General features: G+C 40.6%; 1 long non-coding RNA gene across 1 annotated transcript in view; it reads right to left on the bottom strand.

Annotated features, from left to right (window-relative positions):
• Positions 1–2081: 2081 nt before the first annotated feature.
• LOC118404841 overlaps positions 2082–6837 on the bottom strand; it is a 10108-nt gene continuing 5352 nt past the window's right edge. The window contains exons 3-5 of the long non-coding RNA XR_004829817.1: positions 4865–5860; positions 4000–4228; positions 2082–3786 (exon numbers count right to left, since the gene is read on the bottom strand). This is a non-coding gene — a long non-coding RNA (uncharacterized LOC118404841). The remainder of the gene's footprint in view (positions 3787–3999; positions 4229–4864; positions 5861–6837) is intronic.

Raw genomic sequence — 6837 nt, 5'->3', positions numbered from 1 at the left:
TGTAATTCTTATATAACAATGCCCTTCCCTTTCTCAGTTTCGTATGCCACATGTTCAGATTGTCCTATCTTGGCGCAGAGTGAGTCTATAAACTTTCCTCATCAATTCTAATTTGATTACATCAAGCATTAACTGTGCTATCTACATACCAAAAATCATGATGATCCATCGACCCCTTGTTCCGTCATTTTCTTTGAAAGTCAGTGTGTTTGTCTCTTTGGTTAAACGCCTTGAAATTAACTTTCGCATTCTATGACATGCGTATCCGTTTGGCATATGTGTTCTTATTTCATATCTGCTATGTAAGACTTACAGTAGGATCGAAGACTTCTTTCTTTGGAAAAGGACTGGCATTGATGCGCGTGCGGATGTCATCCATAAAATCAAATCAACGTGATCATAACGGCAAACTTGACCTGGTGTCCGCCCAGAGACTGTCAGCTACTGGAAGAACACTAAGAAACAGTCAGAACATCTCAGTGCCATTTGCCAGAACGAAAAGACTGAAGCAGTCTTTCGTGCACTGTGCCCTCAGACTGTATAACAATTCTGCATAGCATATAGCGTGTATGTTTAACGTTTCGACTATGACTGTTTAGTAAAAATATTGTACATCTTGTACCCAATTCAGGGAGGCTTGTATAGCTCCCCCTGCCTATGTACTTTTGAGGAATGATAATAAATAAAACTTTTAAAGCACATAACACCATTGTACGCCATCTCATCTTAAATTGAAGAAGTTTAACCACGGGAAGTCGCGTGGCAAAGTTGATCTCCGAGTAGCAGAATAACTGAATGGTTTTCTACTTTGTAACGACTTTTAACCTTTTCAGAGACTCCTATGATATTGTGTTAAGAAACATTTAGCGTACAGGACGTAAGAATATCGAGTGTTGAGTTGTTCCATTATAGGACCCTGGCAGCGGGTTTGTCCAATAAATATGACAGCCCTCCCCTTCCCCCTCCCCCACCGAAAATTTTGAGCCCAAACCCAAACTTGATAGAAATTATATCCTTTTTATCTTCTTAGATTACAGCATGAAAATTTTATGGATGACATCAGCGCGCGCATCACTTTGATTATCACCTGATCTAAAAAACAAAACAAAACAGAAAACAAGCCTGGTGTTTAAAAAAAACACAGCTTATGACGAATGGTTACGATCGAGATGGAATGATTTTTTTAAATTATGATCTTCATTAATGATATTGTACCACTATTCTGCGTGACAATTCATATACAATAAGATTGAACATAGACAACCAAACCTGTACAATTTTTTAACAGAATAACTAACAAAAAGTATGGTTTCTTTTCAAACGGTAGTCCGCCAAGGTTTGTTGAGTGATGAAATTAATTCCGTCCATTCCAACAGCATGAAAATCCAGAAAAGAAAGTCTCAAAGGCAAGTTTTGATGTTCGGGTCGCAAGACAAAGTATTTACAGGGTCGCAATAGCGAAACCCTATATTGTTTTTGCTTCCTTCCATGGGGGCCGCCATGTTGAATTTTGACGTCACAATCAATAGTCTGTCCTGTTTCCAGTGATGTCACAAATCGACTCTATTACTTATTCATAACATCTCTATTACTTATTCATTACATCTGGTGTAATAACTTATTCATTACATCTCTATTACTTATTCACAAGCTACTAAATTTTGATCTAACCTTCATCATTTCAAGCTATATAAAGGGGCAATACCATTGTGCACTTTGGTTTGTGGGTTGTCAAATTGTGTCTAAATGATATTTTTAATGGATGTTTAAAAAGAAAAAAACGGAGAATTGAAAAAATACTCCCTCCTTGGACTCGAACCCGGGAGCCCGTGCACTAACGACTGAGCTAATGGCTACAACAAGGGTTCGGAGACCTCATGCCTGCTAGTTAACTGCTAGCCCTTTATTTTGAATGTTCGAATAATTGAAACAAAATCATCATCACAAACGCTAGTGAAACAAGAGTTCGGAGACCTCATACCTCCATGAAATATTCTGATTATGCAAATGACTTTCACATCTGCATAATTTATGCTTGGTTATGTCCACCTTTAACTAACTTACACAGGTCACAATGTTGACAATCCAGTCACTTATTACATGTACATGAATTAGGACACTTTAGGGCACATTAATTTCATGCAATATTATGCAAATCAGGAACTTATTTGCTTAATTTATATCGGCTAATCTTCCACCTACCTATGTTACAGGTATTTGAGTCCTATAATGGAAAACACTGCACATATAGACTTTTCTCACTAAGTAAGCAGATTAAGTCCATATTTGCATAATTTGCAATTCATAACGTACATCTCTGCCAAAGATACCTACATGCTCCGTTATGTTCCTAGGATGATTTTGACAAAATTACCCCTGCAGTTCCAGAGCAAGCCGCTGGAGGATTCATTCCAAGATTCCAACGTCCAATCTTCTGACTACAGCCGCAAGATGCAAAAACCGCAATGCACATTGATTGTCGTTCGAAGTTTAAAATTAATGTTAGGAATAGTTTTAAACGTTTATTTGCACGATTTCAATGTGTTCTCGCATTTTGCGGCTGGTTGAGGGTGCGGGACGGGAGAACCAATCCATTTCGTTTCAAGTCTAGTGTAAAACAAGCACTACACATCTGATTCAGCATACTTGCTTTTATTGGCTAAATAGATGAATGCAAAGTGTAAAAAAATTCAAAACCACACAAGAAATACCATAGCATCAAAACATAACAAATTGAACGTAAAACTTAACATCTAACCCATTTACATTTATCCATATCCTAGAATCAGTAATTTGATATTGTCAGTACACGGTATAGAGGTAGCTTGTAGCCTTTGAACTTAAGAATCATAGAAAGTTTTTTTCAAGGCGCTTTTTGTCAGCGTGTGTTTGGTGGGGTTTGTTAGTGTGTGTGTGTGCGTGTATGTGTATGTGTCATTGTGTTAGTGACAGCGCCAGCCTAAGCCTTAGGTAGAGAAATTTCCAAAGGGTTGATTTAAAGGGCTACAATAGACCTCTGTACAATGGACCGGCAATATTGACATCTACTGAATTTTTCTTGAAGCTTAGCTACATGTATCTAACATAATACATGATGACTAACGGTGTGCACTTTGTATTCTGCATTGATTCAATTTCTGTTAAATGACTAAACTACTAATATCAACGGTCTTCCTTTCTGGCCTGTGCCGTTCTCTTGGTTCCGGACCCAACGATAACAACACGGGGCAGATTATGTAATGGTCTAGGTTCCCGACAACCACTGACCACGACATAAAACATTAATTTAATACAAAACATAAAACAAGCAGAATGCAAAAGGAGCCTCAGATCACAAAATGTCCTGACCACCTACTGGCTACAAAACTCAGCATGTCAACAAAACGCACTCAAGCACCTTAACACCAGCCGAGAAGTTGTGATCAGTCCTTCCAACAATACCCTCAGGAAGTACAGAGGGTATCGTTCGTGCAGTTAAAGCAATGATTGCAATCTCACGATTCATTTACTTTCTACCATGGCTAATTACACATTAGTGCGCACATATCTGCAGCATGTTGCCATCTAACGCCTACCTAAACACATTAGAACTTAACAATTTCAGGTCCTCTGGCATGGCGTAAACACGAGCACCGATCGTTCTGGACGACACCGTGGAGATCAGCATCGCACAAGCTCTCACCGGGATAAGTCCCACCATGAACATTGAGGCCGTAGTTCATCCGGGATCATCAATAAGATCCTGGAAGTTGCTGAGAGATGACTCTCTTTCCCAATTTGTTGCAACTGCAAGAAAGCGAAATTACAATCATGACGAACTACTGTAACCATCCTTTTGCTGTTTTCTAATCAAACCATTTTTGAAAGGAAGCCTTATGTCCTGCCAATGATGACAGAAATCATGAAAAAGAAGTTGGCATGATCACAGATTCTTTATTGTAATGAATGCTACCAACACAGCTATTGTCACTTAATGTCTGCTTTCACACAATACAATACCTTGTCAAACGTCTGGGAAAGGTCCCATGTCCATCAAGACAACTAAACAAAGTCATGGAATGTCTTCTGAAGAAGCTGATGAAGACTTCCAAGGAATCCCACAACGAGAGGAGGCACCAAGACGCCTTCCGCCAGGACCACTGTCTCTCCGGATGTTGTGAAGCGCCTTCGTGACTGTGACACCTGGGACCTCCCCTGCCCACCATTCCCTTAGCACGTCCGGACATTGCTGTAGAAAATACGATAAAAGAAACGAGACATGCATCAGCTGCCTTACCACTGATGTGACAAACAAATACTAAACGTCTGTGGCCAGATAGAAGTCAGATCAGCGATAGAAAAGAATTACAAGTCAGAAACGGGGGAGAAAATAGAACTTTGTGCGTAACATTGTACAATACCATGAATTAAACTGTAAACTTACACTTGCCAACGCAAAGGAATTCATTGACAGTCTGTAGTACAATTACAAATATGGATGTATTGGCATGATCAACAGAACCTTTATTGTCACTTAATGCCTGCTTTCACACAATACAATACGTTGTCAAATGTCTGGGAAAGGTCCCATGTCCATCAAGAAATCTAAACCTAAACTCATGGAATGTCTTCTGAAGAAGCTGAAGACTTCCAAGGAAACCCACGACTTTTATCAAGAGGATGGAAATAGTTAGGGGCACCGATGCACCCACAGAAAATGGGTGCACAGCTCCAATTTTGGGTGCACCTGGGTGCACATTCATCCAATTTTTCGAGGCCTTCCAAGGAGGTTAAACCTCCTTGCTTAAACTTGCCAACACAAATGAAAAGTCAATTATTGACAAAGAATGTTGTCCTATAGTTAAAAAACAGTACAGTATGATACCTTGTCATATGTGCAGGAAAGACTACGAAGTCCCTTTCGTTCATGCATGTTCGGCACCTTCCTTCACCAGTCCTTGTCACCTCTCTCACGTCCAGGCAGGTCTTCCTACGGTGCAATGATCCTCGAGAGAAAAGAAAGATAAAAATTAAACTACGAAATATAGGTTAACATAGAAATAGCTGGAAGAATCATGATCTCATGATGGGTGGCAGGATGTTGAGTGCGCTTTGATGAAATGAAAGTAATGGTGCTGTTTGTTTCGTTTAATTTTCGAAAGCAATTTTTGTTTCTATGGTATACAAAGCCCAGTGCATAGCTGATTCAGTTTCTGTGACTGTGTCGACGCCGGGAATTATAGTGTTTCCAAATGAATTAACAGCTATGATTTCATTCACCTGCCTTCCTTTCTGGTCTGTGTCGTTATACCCAAGATAACGACACAAGGCAGATTATGTAGTGGTCTAGGTTCCCTAATACCACTGACCACGACATAAAAACAGAAATTGAACAGATGGTGAGTTAACCAGGGAAGACCCTGTTAACTAAAGAATAGAACTTACAGAACTGACCGAATTCAATCCCGACTCTCGACGCAGTCGCAGAAACCTTCCGAAACAAAATCAGTCACACACCAGGCCTGTACACAACAGAAACGAGCTAAAGCCCCGAATTCAAAAGGGGCCTTCACTTACAAAGTATCTGAATATAAGCCCCTACCAGAATCATCACTCGGCATGTCAACAAAACAAACTCAACATCTTACCATCTACCATGAGTTTGCTAAGCTAAGGCTAGGCAATTTGCACCCCATAAGACACACAAGAACTTAACTTAGTTTCAGGTCCTCTGGTAGGGCTTGACGTACACACGAGCACCGATCTTTCTGGACGTCACCGTACAGCTGGCCGTGGAGATGGCATCGGACAGTCAAGGATAAGTCCCACCCTGGATAGTGCATGCAGTTGATCCTGGCTTGATGGCTCCAATACTGATATCCTGGAAGCAAGAAAGTGAAATAACAATTAGGTCGAAACGTCAATACAAATTATAGCAGTAGATAAGGGACAAGGATGCCTTACATGACATGAAAGTCCAGCTATCACAGCACGAAATCTGGTATTTAAGCAAGCTTAAACTCAACGTAAACGCGACGTTTCTGCACTCTTTCCGCAACTTAACGACATCTATCCGTGAACGTAAAGGTTCCCTTTAATGTTACCTTTACGTTGGCACTTAAAAGTGCGTTTCGGCACTCCTTCACGTGCCTTTCCGCAACTATTAGACGCTTAAAGGCGTCGTTAATGACAGTTTTTCGTAACCTATACGGGCGGAAAGCACGCGTTTATTAAGACCTTTCTGCACCCTTTCCGCAACTTAACGACATCTATCCGTGAACGTAAAGATTCCCTTTAATGCACTTATATGTACGTTTCGGCACTCCTTCACGTGTCTTTCCGCAACTATTAGACGCTTAAAGGCGTCGTTAATGACAGTTTTTCGTAACCTATACGGGCGGAAAGCACGCGTTTCTTAAGACCTTTCCGTGATCTTTTGACCACATTTACAGTCGATTTCCGTCACGATTTCCCCACGTTTATGTGTCGTTTACACACCCTGAAAGGCACGTGAAGAAGTGCAGAAACGTACTTATCCGAACGCTTTCCGTGATCTTTCCTTGGACTATAGTTGTCATTTATTTTTAGTAAAGGCGGCGTAAGTTTAAACCTTTCCGCATCTTTAGGTAGGCTTTATGTGTTTTGTGTGGCTTAAATTGGAACCTTTGCATCGGGTATGCGTGTCTTATTTGGTGTGAATCATACCTACACCAGTATCTTTGGCTTCGCCGTCTAAACTATCTTGTGATTCTAATTGTGGACTTGGATTGGTCGACCGAGGGGAACAATCGGTGTACAATATCCATGCACGAATCTCCGCTACATTTAAGTCCACAATTTGGAGTCCAGTGTCGGGCG

This window comes from Branchiostoma floridae, chromosome 17 (genome assembly GCF_000003815.2).
Source record: "Branchiostoma floridae strain S238N-H82 chromosome 17, Bfl_VNyyK, whole genome shotgun sequence".
NCBI classification, from domain to species: Eukaryota; Metazoa; Chordata; class Leptocardii; order Amphioxiformes; family Branchiostomatidae; genus Branchiostoma; species Branchiostoma floridae.
The sequence above is the reverse complement of the archived record's forward strand: the minus strand, read 5'-3'. Positions and strand labels throughout refer to the sequence as shown.